Below are 16,835 nucleotides of genomic sequence, written 5' to 3' on the forward strand. Positions count from 1 at the left end.
AGAACTCCCTGCTGCGAAATGCAATTAACATAGAAACACTACAGCACAATACAGGCCCTTCGGCCCACAAAGCTGTGCTGAACATGTCCTTACCTTAGAACTACCTAGGCTTACCCATAGCCCTCTATTTTTCTAAGCTCCATGTATCCATCCAGGAGTCTCTTAAGAGACTTTATTGTTTCCGCCTCCACCACCACCGCTGGCAGCCCATTCCGTGCACTCACCACTCTCTGCATAAAAAACTTACCCCTGACATCTCCTCTATACCTACTTCCATGCACCTTAAAAATAGGCCCTCGTGCTAGCCAATTCAGCTAAATTGCAGTTTAAAAACAAGACAATCAAGTATTTTACCAAACAAGGTCTTAACTGTTGCAAACATTATCTCCTTGCCTCAGACACTCCTGCTATACATTGCCACTGGCCAATATGGCAACTGACCAGTCACAACCTTGAACTGAGCTACAACCATCCAGCAACACGTTCATTTATTTCCACCTGTAACATCGTCCTTGCTTTAGCTCACATGCTGCCTAAACCTTTTCCTTGCCCTTTGGTATAGCAAAAGCTGACTGTGAAGGACAAACTCTAAAAGGCAGAGAGAAGGAAGAGAAACAGACTGGTTAACAACTTTGAAAGAGATGAATGTAGGAGAGATTAGATGACAAGAAAGTATGATAATGCATGGTAAAAGGGAGTAATAATAAGTGAAACAACTATCAATTCTTTTGACATGTAATCACCCTGCATTCTTCCCAACCTTCAGATCTGTCTCCCTGTTTTTTTCTTGTTATCTTAAAATTGATTTTATCTCCAACCTCGCCCAGTTCTAATGAAAGGATCATTGATGTGTGTCTACTGTTTTTATTTCAAATTATTGTAATGATGTGGTGGCCTGCCTTGCATCTTGGAACACTTCACAAACATGAGCAGAGCCAAACCAAACTCCAAACTGCATAACCAATCACTCCAGTGGCTGTATTAACATGAGCTGCCAATCTACATCAGCATAATTTCTTTCTTTCTTTTTCAATATTTGTATTAATTACTTGCATAGACAAATAGAAAATACATTATGATACTATGGAAACAAAAACAAGGTTGAAATGCCCCATATCTATGTATAGTAAATTAACCATAATATTGAAAAGGTATATTTTATTCTAACCTAAAGCAAAATCAAAACCCCAGAACAAAAAAAAAGGAAAAAAACAGCTGTCTGGTTAAAAGAAAAATTTCAAACATATAAAGCCATCATCATTGCTGAACAAGTCGAAGATTGTGAAAGTAGTTCCAAAAAGGTCCCCATAATGTGAAAAAATCTTGTCTAGGTATAGAACTAGAACACCTAATCTTCTCTAGATTTAAACATGACATAACATCAATCAACCAATGGGCACAAGTAGGCAGAGCAGCATTTTCCATTTAAGCAACAAAACTCTAATGGCCAAAAGAGCCAAAATATGCAAATCATTTCCTCCAACAATGCCAAACAAGGCAGTCAGAGGGTTGGGTTTAAAGTTTACTTTAAAAAGCTCCGAGAAAGTTTGAAATACTTCTTTCCAAAATTTATTAAGCCGCAGGCAGGACCAAAACATATGAATTAGAGAGGCCTCTTTGACATTACACCTATTACAGTATGGAGAAAAATCTGAGTAAAAACGAGAGAGCTTATCTTTAGTCATGTAGGTTCTATGAACCACTTTAAACTCTAAAAGAGAGTTACGCGCACATAACGTAGAGGTGTGAACAAGTTTTAAAATTTCATTCCAAGTATCCTCATCAATTGAAATCTGTAGGTCCTGTTCCCAGGGGTTTTTAATTTTGTCTAACCGAATGTTTCTCATTGCCAACAACATACTATAAATATTAGAAATAGATCCATTATGAAAAGGTTTCAGAGTAAAAACTGTATCAATTAAATTCTTATCTGGACATTTAGGAAATGTATGAAGTTGAGAACGCAAGAAATTTCTAATTTGTAAATATCTAAAAAAGTGAACTCTATGAAGATTATATTTAATAGATAGTTGATCAAATGAGGAAAGACTATCTCCAACAAACAGATCCTGAAAACATGTAATACCTAGTCTATTCCACTCTTTAAAAACTACATCAGTCAAAGAAGGTTTAAAAAAAATTAGGAAAAAAAATGGGACTAGAGAGTGATAAACCAAATAACCTGAAGAATTTAAAAATGCAAACACAAGGAAATCTGCAGATGCCGGAAATTCAAGCAACACACACACACACATACACACACACACACACACACACACAAATGCTGGTGGAACGCAGCAGGCCAGGCAGCATCTATAGGAAGAAGTACAGTCGACGTTTCGGGCCAAGACCCTTCGTCAGGACTAACTGAAAGAAGAGATAGTAAGAGATTTGAAAGTGGGAGGGGGAGATCCAAAGTGATGTAGCGAAGGACAAGTGGGGGACAAATACCAGTATAGGTTTGGAACATGGATTGTTCCACAAAGTGATGTAGCGAAGGAAAAGTGGGGGACAGATACCAGTATAGGCTTGGAACATGGATTGTTCCACAAAGTGATGTAGCGAAGGAAACCCGAAGAATTTTCTAAATTGCAACCAAATCCTCAAAGAATGTTTAAGTACATAATTATCAGTTAAATTACTTAAGGATAGAGGAATTGAAGAACAAAGAAGAGAAATAATAGAAAATTTATTAACAGAATCAGCTTCTGAAGAAACCCAAACCGGACAGTCTTCATGATTAATATAATATAACCAAAACATAAGGTAGCGTATGTTGACTGCCCAGTAGTAAAACCCAAAATTGGGTAGGGCTAATCCTCCATTTTGTTTTTAGTTTTCTGAAGATGAACTTTGTTTAATCGGGGGGGGGGGGGGGTTTATTCTTCCACAAGTAAGAAGATATAATTGAGTCTAAAGAGTCAAAAAAGGAATTAGGAATAAAAACAGGTAGGGCTCGAAATAAATATAAAAATTTAGACAAAATATTCATTTTGATAGAATTGATACGTCTAATCAACGATAAAGAAAGGGGAGACCAATTTGATAGTACCTTCTTAACATACTCCAAAAGAGTGATAAAATTTTCTTTAATAAGAAATTTATAATTCCTAGTAATTGTTATACCCAAATAAGTAAATTGATTTCTTACAATTTTAAAAGGTCAGAGTTGACAGATACCAAATTACTCAAAGGAAACAGTGCACTCCTATGAAGATTAAGTTTATATCCTGAGAACTGACTAAATTCAGAAAGTAAAGAGAGTATTGAGGGTAGAGAGGAGTCCACATTAGAGATGTAGAGCAAAAGGTCATCAGCACAAAGCGACACCTTATGAGTGATACCCCTCCTTAAAATACCTGAGATATCAACGGATTCACGAAATGCGATGGTTAAAGGCTCTAAAGCCAAATCAAAAAACAAAGGACTCAAAGGACATCCTTGTCTGGTACCATGTTGGAGATTAAACGGTTTACAACTCTGAGAGTTAGTAAGAACCTGTGCAGTGGGAGATAAATAAAGTAATTTAATCCATTGAATAAAATTGGACCCAAAGTTAAATTTTTCTAATATTTTAAATAAATAATTCCATTCAACCCGGTCAAAGGCTTTCTCAGCACCTAAAGAAATCACGTATCCCGAAGTTTCTTTAGAGGAAGAATAAATAACATTCAGTAAACGACAAATGTTAAAATGAGAATAACAATTTTTAATAAATCCGGTCTGGTCATCAGAGATAACAGAAGGCAGAACTGGCTGCTCTAAGAATCCATCTCGGAGGGACTCCACAAACTCCCTTTCTTGGGGTCCAGTACCAACCTGATTTTCCCAGTCTACTTGCATGTTAAAATCCCACATAACAACCGTAGCATTACCTTTGTGACATGCCAGTTTTAACACTTGATTCAACTTGCACCCTATATCCAGGTTACTGTTTGGGGGCCTGTAGATAACTCCCATTAGGGTCTTTCTGCCCTTACAATTTCTCAGTTCTAGCCATACTGACTCTGCATCTCCTGATTCTATGACCCCCCTCGCAAGGGACTGAATTTCACTCCTCACCAACAGAGCCACCCCACCCCCTCTGCCCATTTGTCTGTCCTTTCGATAGGATGTATACCCTTGAATATTCATTTCCCAGCCCTGATTTCAATCGTTTTGAAGACGAATGTTCTAGAACAGGGTCAAGACAGCAATTAAAATCACCTCGCAAGATTAAAGAGTACAAATTTAAGTCTGGTAAAAAAAATATTTAAAAAGTTTTAAGAAAAGCCAGGATCATCTATATTCAGAGCATAGAGATTAGCAAAAATTATTAATCTAATTTCCCTGAGACTATAACGAACAGCCCATTGGGGTCAGACATTACATCATGTTGAACAAAGGCAACTGAATTGTCAATCAAAATCGAAGTACCTCTGGCCCTGGCTTGAAAGGAAGAATGAAAAGCTAGACCATTCCAACGTTTGAAAAAATGCCCACAATCAGATCTGCGAACATGTGTTTCTTGTAAAAAAAATAATTGAGGCATTCAATTTCTTAATATAGGTAAAAATCTTATTGCATTTCACAGGGTGGTTTAAACCTTTCACATTTAAACTAAGAAAATTAATATTGTATACCATTTAAATATGTTTAAACCACTGGAATATACCAAAATTCCAAACCTTAAAATTCAAAAATACTTGACCAAGCAATAGATGAGGCGGAGATAACCAAACAGCTGATAAAAAAAGAAAAAGAAAAAGAAAAAAAACAGCCCACTCCCATCCAAAGAAAAAATCACCCAAGAGAGGGGGAAAGCAAATCTACTGATAAATCCCACCCCCAACATCCTACTGGCAGAGCTCCAAGAGAAGATTAGTACAGAATGAATTCCAACCTAGACTAAATAACTTTCAAAAGAACTAAAAACAAATCAAAACGTTTGCAAAACATAATTACAAAGAAAACTTACTGAAGTTAAGTCTATTAATTTTCTAAACAGAAAAAATAAAAAAACGAGAAGAAAAAGGATTATTTATGAAAATATATCAAAAAAAGAAATGTTCAAAGAAAGTAATAAACTAATAAACAGCACAATTGCAACGAATTGATCAATCAAACTGATGGAACAAGGTTATATAAAGCAGAAATAAACAGTTAAACTTCTGGAGTTGATAGACTAAATATTATTCAAAAGAGCTAAAGAAGAGTTCAAAACATGATGTTGAAAAAAAAATTAACTCAGCAAAGAAAATACGGTAAGAACAGAAACTAATTATGAGAGTATATGAGAATAGAAGAGAGAATTATTCAAAAGAAAGATGTACTAAACCAGGGGTCCCCAACGTTTTTCGCACTGTGGACCGGTTTAATATTGGCAATATTCCTGCGGACTGGCCGACCCCGGGGTGTGTGGGGGGGGGGGGGTAGGATTTCCAACGGACAAGAGTAGCAGTCAAATACATTGTGCTTACCCCGAGAAAGACTACAATGACCATGAAGCCTTGCACGGGCACCAGTGCGCATGCGTGGCCTGCCCATGCGTGTACCTGCCCATTTTTTTTTCTGCAGATCGTTTTTGGCGATTCTGTTCGGCCGGGGGGGGGGTGGGGGTGTTATTAATCACGACCGGAATATAGGCGGTAAGTGGCTAAGACACTCAATTTTGTTTCTAAAAGGGTTTATCTAACGAATTTAATATTAAACACACAGCGCATATTTTCCTCGCATGAATATAGAGATAAGTCAATTATCAGGGGAGGACAGGGGAGCTTGAAGTAAGTGTTGAACGGATTTCCAGTAGAAGTGGTAGAGGCAGATTCGACATTATCATTTAAAAAAAAATTGGATAGGCATATGGACAGGAAAGGAATGGAGGATTATGGGCTGAGTGCAGGTCGGTGGGACTAGGTGAGAGTAGCATTCTGCACGGACTAGAAGAGCAGAGATGGCCTGTTTCCGTGCTGTAATTGTTATATGGTTATATAAGTAAGTCAATAGCATCATAACATTTGAAGTAATGTTTGGATATTAAACACACAGCGCATATATTTTCTGTCTGAACATATGAAATCATTGGAACACACCAATATTGCTGAATCAGTGGGAGCCCTGGGCTTGTTTCCCTGCAACAAGACGGTCCTATCGAGGGGTGATGAGAGACAGCGATACTCAAAGCGGGTTCCTTATGTCCAGTCTATTCCGCAATTTAGTTTTCGTTGCATTCATTGCAGAAAACTCTGCTTCGCAGAAAAATGTTGGAAATGGAAGCAACGTTTTCAGTGCTTTCATGGCCATCTCAGGATATTTAACCTCGACTTTGATCCAGAATACCGGCAGAGATGTTATGTCAAACATACTTCTCAGCCCACCGTCATTTGCAAGCTCAAGGAGTTGATCTCCTTCCCGTGCTGACATGGATGACACACGGGTAATGACCTCGCGTGCCTAATGGCTCAACAGTGGGCATGACAGGGAATGAGGAAAGGTGCAGCTGACTCATATCGCCAAATCATATCGTTTCCTCGCGGCCCGGTAGCATATGCTTTGCGGGGACCGCTGTACTAAACCATTAGATTGCAACGGTCCAACAAAGAATCGGTCAAGCTAAGGAAGCGTAGTCTATATGATACAGTATTAAACAGTTAATCTTCTGGACTTGATTCGGCCTGAAGAAAATCGTGCACTTCCTCAACTGAAAGAAACCACTTAGGAGATCCATTTTTCAAAATGATCCTGAGGCGAGCAGTGTAAATTAGTGAAGGTTTATAGCCTTTGTTATGCAACTCCACCATGAACTTTTTATACTTAAAACATTTATTTAATACCACAGGCGAAAAATCTTTGACCAGCCTTATCTTATAATCTTCAAGGTTAATCATACCTAACCAACGTGATTGGCGAATTATAGTAACCTTTGTTTGGAAGTTATGAAAAGCAATTATCACTGGTCGAGGTTTTTGTTGAGACTAAGATCTAAACACTGCGGCTCGGTGTGCTCGGTCCATTCTTGGTGGAGTATCCAAAACATCAGAAAACAAACGAGCTAACAGCTTTGCAAAAAATTCTGAAGGTCGATTGCCTTCGACCAACTCGGGAAGACCCAAAATTTGTATATTGTTCCTTCTTGATCTATTCTCCAAGGCAACAATCTTTTGTCATAAAGAATCAATGATCTTCGATTGTTTATCTCCGAACTTTTCCAACTCATCCATCTTAGTATCCAGTCTCATTAAAGCATCTTCATGTTCTTGAATCTGAGCAGTATGTTCCTTTAAAGTTTCTTGAATAGTCTGCAGCAGAATCCCCATTCGTTTAAGCTCTGTGGTAACTTTTAAACACACATCTGAAAGTTGTTCAGACGTTTCACTGAGCTTTCCGAATGAGCTCTGCAATAGCTTCCATCGTCACAGAAGGATACTCTTCTCTTTTTTTTAAAGAGAAGTTTTAGCACGAGACATCATAATACTCTAAGAGTAAGTTCTCAAAGCAGATTGGATTCAGTAATTTAAAAAGAATGGGGCCATTTGAGAAACACGTCTACTCCATGCAATGCCAGTAGGAGGAGCAGCATAATTTTAAAATTCTCATGTTTTCAAATCTCTCCATATCTGCCTTTTCTTATCTACACAGGCTCCAAAACTGCATCCTAAGCTCTTTCCAATGACTCAGGGGTCTTTGCAAAAGTACCAATGGTAGCCCAGAGCTCCATCAGAATACTATCACCACAATTTCACTTCTCTTTCTATGCTCTTCACTTTCAAAATGTCCCTCACGAACATACTTCTCAATCACATTTTCTTGTTGGGAAGCTGTGTATCACATACTGTTTCATGAATTTGTGAAGCATCTTAAGACATACATATGATATGAGTGTTACATGTATAAATGAAATTGTTCCTTGTTGATGTACTGGGTACCCTGAGTTGAAGTACAGATTAACTATGATTAACAGAAATAATAGTACTGGCTCTAACAATTAAACAGTCTAATCACTCTTTGTTGCTTTCTAAGCCATCTTCACTAAAAAGTGTTCTATCCGAAATAAGTGAAGAGTTATTTCTTAATTTAAAAAAAGTGCAATACCATTAAGCTAGCAAAAATTTTTCAAATCACTTCAACATTTCAAATATACTTGACTCAACATAGTTAATCTGATAAGCTGCAGGAAGTAGTAGTGATATTAATGTTTTACTTGTGGCACATTACAACACTCCCAAAGGACATCAGAAGCCTTTGGGTTAAATACATCCTGAACCATATTTTTTTTACAGTTAGGCAGCTCTAAACATCTCTAAGACAATAGAAAATCACAAGACCTCATGGACGTGGGCATTACTGACTTAGGCAATATAAAAGATCTTTCCTCAGTTGTCCTTCACAAGTAGTGATGCAGCACCATCAACTATGACATTCTGGTGAAGGTACTTACACATTGGTGCTTGCACAACTTCAAACCCATCTTTGTAACAATAGGATAGTGTTAACTTTTTTTCTTTCAATTTTTTTTCAATATTTTATTGATTTCTACATAGAAGAAGAGTACAAGAAAGTGCATATAAATGGTCAAAAAAATTTTTTTTAAAACTACCAATTACATTACATCTGTTCATAATAACAATCTCATTACCCCGTATTCATGTAAGTTAGTCAATAGTTATATTGAAATATACTAAATTATTACGAAAAAGAGTCTAACCCCTACCAAGACCGAAGCTGTTTATTAAGGAGAGAAAAGGTAAAATACCTTCTCGTATAATAAAAAATTAATAATAGCCAACATCTGAAGTTAAACAATGAATTGAGGGTTTTGAAAGTTTCGAAAATAATTCAGAAGGGGTCCCCACACTGTTTGAAAGTCTTGAGGAGATTCAGAAATTGAGCAACGAATCTTCTCTAAATCTAAGCATGACATAACATAGCATAACCACTGAGCATGAGTACAGGAAAAACATCTTTCCATTTAAACAGAAGCGCCCTCCTAGCTACAAGAGAGCTAAGGGCCAAAATATGTAAATCAGATGTCTTCAGCTTGGTATGTTGTCCTGCAGCAATACCGAATAGGGCCGTCAGAGGATTAGACTTAAAATTGACTTTGAAAAGTAAAGAAAAAGTTTGAAAAACTTCCTTCCAATATTTTTCAAGACACGGACAAGTCCAAAACATATGAATTAATGAAGCTTCTCCATTATTACATCTGTCACAGTTAAAAACAAGATAGCTTATCTTTAGTCATATGAACTCTATGCACCACATTAAATTGTATGAGGGAATGGCGAGCACATAGCCAACAGGTATTAACCAGTTTAAAAATTTCATTCCAAGTTTCCTCAGATACTGATGTCTGTAAATCTTGTTTCCAAAGATTCTTTATTTTGTCCAAAGGAACATTCCTCGTCTCCAGTAACATACAATATTAGATATTGAACCATTATGAAACGGTGTTAAATTAAAAATTACGGCTAGTAAGTTCTTATCTGAGTTTATAGGAAATGTGCATAATAGTTTCATTAGCCATTAGTTTCAAATATGCAAAAATATAGGTATGGTCCACGGGTCGAGACTCTAAGTTGGAGAAAGGCCAATTTTGATGGTATAGAAATGATCTAGTATGTGTGGACTGGGTCAGGCTGTCTTTTGGCAAAGGTGTACTTGGTAAGTGGAAGGACTTCAAAAGTGAATTTTTAAAAGTTTGTATGTCAGAATAAAAGGTAAAGATAAAAAGTGTAGGTAACCTTGGTTTTCAAGAGATTTTGAGGCCCTGGGTAAGTTAAAAAAAAAAGGAAGTGCAGAGCAGGGTTGGGCAGGTAGGAAAAAATGAGGTGCTAAGGCCCAGATTTTGGAGCTTAGGAATCAGTTTATTTGGAATGATGGTATTAAAGGCAAAGCTGTAGTCAATGAAAGGGAGCCTTACGTATGCGTCTTTATTCTCCAGGTGTTCTAAGGAGGAGTAAATGACGTTTGGATAGGTACATGGATGGTAGGGATATGGAGGGCTATGGTCCTGGTGCAGGTCAATGGGAGTATGCAATTTAAATGGTTTTGCCAGTTCCATTCTCAGTCCTGATACAGTTGTGACTAGAATTATCAAATTCAAGTTTAATTGTCATTCAGACATACATGAATACCCATGAATACAGTCAAACAAGTGCTACACCAGGGCCAAAGTGCAAAACATAGCACCAACAGTCATACACAGCACAAAGGCACATATAGCCCATATAAGAAAGCAACAAAATACAGTCACACAAAAACATATATAGTCCAAGTATCTGAGTCCAAGAGAGTTGCAGCAGTACGCAGTCAAACACAATACATTTGTCTTCTGCTGAGTGAATACTGGAGACCAGCACCGACTCCAACATGGATGCCGTGCACTCCAGGTAAACGCACCAATTCCAACACCCCCCTCCTGGGCAGATGCAAACAGGTGACACCATGGCTTGAGGCCTAGTCCTTGCTACGACCAAGGACACGCAGCTTCACCCCCACCTTCTGTCAATAAACCCACGAATCTGACTTGCACAATACCACATTACCAATGCCCGACAGCATCTTCGATCACAAGAAAAACGGCTAAGATGATCACTCGCTGTTGGCCTGCACAGCGCCTTTGCCCACTGACTATGACGCAGGCAGCAGCACAATCCGCACCAAGTCTAGTTCCTTCAGTTTCTCTGCCAACGCGCAATTTGATGATGGGATAGACCTGCAGTACCAATGTCCAATAGGGTTTTAGGATCACAGGAAAAGCAACTAAAACGACCACTTGCTGTTAGACTTCACATTGCCTTCACGCAGCAATGTCTCTCTGCCAATCCACACCAAGTCTGGCCCCTTCAGTTTCTCCACCAACATGCCATTCGGTAATGGGGTAGACCTGCAGTACTTTAAATTCTTAATGTCCAGCAATGGCTTGTGATCAGAGAAAACACATTTATAAAAGACAGTAACACCTTTGGTTGGCCCTGTAGAAGCGGTTGGGTCCAAGTGCACCACTATCTTACCAGAACTTTTTCCTTCTTTCTTTCTTTTTAAATCTTTTTATTGAGTAAGTATACAAAAAAGGTAAGCCATATAAACATTAATACAATGTTAAAGTATAATAAAATTCCAAAAGATAACAATACCAAAAAGAAAATACTACAAACAATGTAATTTAAGCATAAGAAACCAAGATAACATAATAGTATACTAGATTTTATATATATCAATGGAAAAAAAAAGAAAAAAAAAACCCCAAAAAAAAACCCACCGTGCAACTAACTAAAAGCAAAGCAAAGCAATGGGCTAACTTGAAACCAAACAGAGTTAAACTTAAAATCACGTCCTCAATCCCGACCTCCATTAAAACAGTGAAGAAAAAACAAGAAGGGTAAATATTACATTAAATGAAAATATCGAATAAAAGGTCCCCAAATCTGTTCAAATTTAAATGAAGAATCATAAAGGTTACTTCTAATTTTCTCCAGATTCAAACATAAAATCGTCTGAGAAAACCAAAAAAAGGTAGTTGGAGCATTAAGCTCTTTCCAATGTTGTAAAATACATCTTTTCGCCATTAAAGTAAGAAATGCAATCATTCTACGGGCTGAAGGGGAAAGATTACTAGAAATTTTAGGTAGTCCAAAGATAGCAGTAATAGGGTGAGGAGAGATATCTATATTTAATACCTTAGAAATAATATTGAAAATATCTCTCCAAAAAGTTTCCAAAGTAGGGCAAGACCAAAACATATGAGTTAAAGAGGCTATCTGCCCCGAACATCTATCATAGAAAGGATTAATATGCGAGTAAAAACGCGCTAACTTATCTTTGGACATATGTGCTCTATGAACCACTTTAAATTGAATTAGGGAATGTTTAGCACAAATAGAGGAAGTATTAACTAATTGTAAAATCTGCCCCCAATCATCCACAGAAATGGTAAGCCCCAATTCCTGTTCCCAATCTACCCTAATCTTATCAAATGGAGCTTTCCTAAGTTTCATAATAATATTATAAATCATAGCCGATGCACCTTTCTGACATGGATTTAAGGTTAATTATCGAATCTAAAATATATATAGGAGGAAGCATTGGAAAGGAAGAAAGTATAGTACTTAGGAAATTTCTAACTTGTAAATATCTAAAAAAATGTATTCTTGATAAGTTATATTTATTAGATAATTGTTCAAAAGACATAAGGGAACCATCTAAAAATAAATCCAAAAACCGTAAAATACCCTTAGTCTTCCAAGTTTGAAAAGCGCGATCCGTAAAAGAGGGAGGAAAAAATATGTTACCTAAAATAGGAATCGCTAACCCGAATTGATTAAGATCAAAAAATTTTCTGAATTGAAACCAAATGCGCAAAGCATATTTAACTATCGGGTTAGAGACCTGCTTAAGGCGTTTCGAATCAAAAGGAAGAGAGGAACCTAAAATAGAACCAAGTGTATAACCCTGAACAGATTGTAATTCCAATGCTACCCATTTAGGAATAGATAGTATGTCCTGGTCAAGTAACCAAAATTTCATATGTCGAATATTAATAGCCCAATAATAAAATCTAAAGTTAGGTAATGCTAAACCTCCATCTCTCTTAGCTTTCTGTAAATGTATTTTACCCAGTCTCGGATTCTTATTCTGCCAAATAAATGAAGAAATTTTAGAGTCAACTTTATCAAAAAAAGATTTAGGAACGAAAATTGGTAATGCCTGAAACACATATAAAAATTTTGGCAAAAAAAACATCTTAACTGCATTAATACGACCAATCAAAGTTAAATATAAGGGAAACCATTTAGATGAAAGTTGAGTAATATGGTCTATTAATGGTAAAAAGTTAGTCTTAAATAAATCTTTATGTTTACAAGTAATTTTAATCCCAAGATATGAAAAGTAATTATTAATCAATTTAAATGGAAATTTATAATATAAGGGAAGATGTTTATTAATCGGAAAAAGTTCACTCTTACTAAGATTTAATTTATAACCTGAGAAAAGACCAAATTGTGCTAATAACTCTAAAACAGCAGGAATGGATCTCTCAGGATTAGAAATATATAAAAGTAAATCATCAGCATAGAGTGATAATTTATGGGACTTTAATCCCCGAGTTATCCCAGTAATATTTGAAGATTCTCGAATAGCAATTGCAAGAGGTTCTAATGCAATATCAAATAATAGGGGACTAAGAGGACAGCCTTGTCGAGTACCACGAAAGAGAGGAAAAAAAGGTGAGTTTAAGGAGTTAGTACGAACCGAGGCTACAGGGGAGTGATATAACAGTTTAATCCAGGATATAAATTTCAAGCTAAAATTAAACATTTCAAGCACCTTAAATAAATAAGGCCATTCTACTCTATCAAAAGCTTTCTCGGCATCTAAAGAAATAACACACTCAGGAACATTTTGTGAGGGAGTATAAACGATATTTAACAATGTACGAATATTATAAAAAGAGTAACGACCTTTAATAAAACCCGTTTGGTCTTCCGAAATAATAGAAGGAAGTACTTTTTCTAGTCTATTTGCTAATAACTTAGAAAAAACTTTAGAATCAACATTTAATAAAGATATTGGTCTATAAGATGCACATTGAGCAGGGTCTTTATCCTTCTTTAGTATTAAAGAAATTGATGCTCTATTAAAAGATTCCGGAAGTTTACCAAGTTTCAAAGAAGCCTCAAAAACCTTGTAGAGCCAAGGAATCAATAAAGAAGCAAAACATTTATAAAATTCAACGGTAAACCCATCAGGGCCAGGAGCTTTCCCCAGATTCATAGAAAAAATAACATTCTTAATCTCATCCATTGTAATGGAAGTATCTAATAAAGAAGACATATCCTGTGAAATCTGAGGGAAGTCTAACTTATCTAAAAAATCATTCATATATTTAGAATCTCGAGGAGACTCTGATTGATATAAAGAAGAATAAAAATCACAAAAGGTTTGATTAATCCCCACATGATCCAATATCAATCGATCATTTTGGTTATAAATCTGATTGATTTGAGATTTAACATAATTAGATTTCAATTGATTAGCCAGCAGCTTGCCAATTTTATCACTGTGAACATAAAAATCACTTCTTGTTTTCTTTAATTGGTTTACAATCGAGGACGAGAGTAGTAAGCTGTGTTCCATTTGAAGTTCAGTTCTTTGTTTGTATAGCTCCTCAGAAGGAGCCATAACATATTTCTTATCAATTTCTTTAATCTTGTCCACAATTGCCATCTCCTCCTGCTTCTGTTTCTTCCTCAAAGCAACGGAATACGAAATAATCTGACCCCGAATATAGGCTTTAAAAGTGTCCCAAAGAGTGTTAACCGAAATATCTTCTGTATGGTTAATTGTAAAAAAAAGCTCAATCTGTTCATTCATAAAATTAACAAAGTCCGAGTCCTGAAGCAACAGCGAATTAAAACGCCATTGTCTATTGTTTGGTATATTGGCCATAATTTTAATAGAAAGCTTAAGTGGAGCATGATCCGAAATGGTTATAGAATCATAATCACATTTAATCACTGAAGGAATGAGACGAGAATCAATGAAAAAATAATCAATTCTTGAATAGGAATGATGAACATGTGAAAAGAAGGAAAAATCTTTTTCCTGAGGATGCAGAAAACGCCAAATGTCCGTCGACCCAGAATCAGAAAGGAAAAAATTAATCAAATTTGCAGATTTATTAGGTAAAGTCCGTAAAGGAGCTGAACGGTCCAAAGCTGGAGATAAACAGGTATTAAGATCTCCGCCCCAAATCAATGAAAACTCGTTCAAATTCGGAAACTGATCAAACAATGATTTATAAAATTCCGGACAATCCATATTAGGAGCATAAACATTAACCAAAACTACTTTTTTATTAAATAGTAAACCACTAACCAATAAAAATCTACCATTCGGATCAGAGATAATATCCTGTTGTATAAAAGTAACTGAGGAGTCTATAAAAATAGAGACGCCTCGAATCTTAGCATTGGAGTTCGAATGAAATTGTTGTCCCTTCCAGAATTTGAAAAAACGTAGTCTGTCCCCCCTCCGTACATGGGTCTCTTGTAAAAATAAAATTTGTGCTTTAAGTCTCCGGAACACTTTAAAAACTTTTTTCCTTTTAATAGGATGATTAAGACCATTAGTATTCCAGGAGACAAAATTAATAATAGACTCCATAAATCCTAAAGTCAACCCATAACAAGGAGGATTGACAATAGGCGCGACCCACAAACCCGGAGAGGAAACAGAACATACAAAAGATACCGGGGAAAAGGACGCAACCAATACTTCAATAATGTATATAGCCCAAAGAGAAACAAACTAAAACGTGAAGCCCCTCCCACCACCCCCCACCCCAAGACCCCAAGGCGAAATCTAAAGCAGACCCGCCAGAAAGAAGCAAGCGCTAAAACTACCCCCATGACTTCCGGTATACGCTCCCTAAAAAAAAGGTATAAATATGAAAAGGATCAGCTAATTGTAAAACAGTAAAAAAATAAGTAAAAAAAAGTTAGCTCAATTAAAATACACACAGAACAGAACAAAAGCCGGAAAGTATATATTAAAAAAAAACCACAATAAACCTCAAACTCATGAATAGACACAGCAACAAAAAAAATAGGATTATTAACATAAAATGATTATAAAAAGCAAAACAGAATAAAATTTAAAAAAAACTACAAAATTTAAGGCCGCACAGGAAATACGTAAGATGACAAAAGGGAAGTAACCACCCAGAATCCCCTGGGAAAAGAAAGAAATGACGCAGTTAAAAAGAAAGTTTAGCAGCCATATTAAGAAATCGAAAGTAAACTTTTCTGCCCAAATAGGGCACAGAAAAGTTAAAACCAACCAATTCACAGCCTCCGATCAACGGAGAAAATTTAAAAAAAAGGCAATTAAGATGTTGAAGATGAAAGTTGATCCAGATAACTCTGGGCATCCGATGGAGAATCAAAAAAACGAAGGGCTCCATCTAACATGCGAATCCTTAGACGTGCAGGGTACAGCAGCGCTGGTCTTAAATCCATCTTATAGAATTCCGACATCACGGATCTGTAACGGACCCGTTGGTCCCAGATTGGTTTACTGAAATCTTCCACGAATCGGAACTTAAGATCCGAAAAATCAATGAAACCTTTAGATCGAGCGAATCGAAACAGTCTCTCCTTGTCTTGAAAGTAATGAAAACGTAAGATAACATGCCTAGGTCTATCTGACCTAGACGAGTATGATGGGATTCTGTGAACACGATCCAGTAGCGGTGGTTGGTCAGGAAATACAGTAGGGAATGCATCTTTTAAAAGTTGGGAGAAATATTTCATAGGGTTGTTAGCTTCCACGGCTTCCCTGACGCCAATCATTCGTAAATTCTGCCGTCGCATTCTAGATTCCAAGTCAGAGTTTTTAAAAGTCAAAAAGTCAAGTTTCTTCTTCATTACATTAATTGTTTCTTCGACTTTCCCCATCTTAAGCTCACTTTGTTGCGCGGATTTTTGAAGATCAGATATAGCCGACTGATGTTCCGCAATACATGTTTGCATCTTATCAATTAAATCGGCAATTTTCTGGAACTTAGTTGAGATTTCCGTATGAATCAGGTCTTTAACAAAGCCCATAATTTCTGTACGAATCATCTCCCTAACAGAGGTTGAAATTTCCCTCTGAATTAACTCCGATATCGCTTTCAAAGTCACCGGTGATTCAGTCGGAGGGAGATCCGTAGCTTTCGGTTTAACCGGAGGTTTACCATCCTTGCCGTCTTTCCCGTTCTTAGACATAGCCGATCTCAGTATCATCCAATTGTCAGAGAATTCAGTTTAATTCAAAGTATTGTAAAAATTGATGCCTTAATAGTTAATTAAAGT

The 16,835-nt window shown here is 36.6% G+C and overlaps 1 protein-coding gene across 2 annotated transcripts in view; it reads right to left on the bottom strand.

The window, feature by feature from the left end:
- iars1 (isoleucyl-tRNA synthetase 1) overlaps positions 1-16,835 on the bottom strand; it is a 209,038-nt gene that overhangs the window by 114,380 nt on the left and 77,823 nt on the right. The window lies entirely within an intron of this gene.

This window comes from Mobula hypostoma, chromosome 15, assembly GCF_963921235.1.
Source record: "Mobula hypostoma chromosome 15, sMobHyp1.1, whole genome shotgun sequence".
Lineage (NCBI taxonomy): Eukaryota > Metazoa > Chordata > Chondrichthyes > Myliobatiformes > Myliobatidae > Mobula > Mobula hypostoma.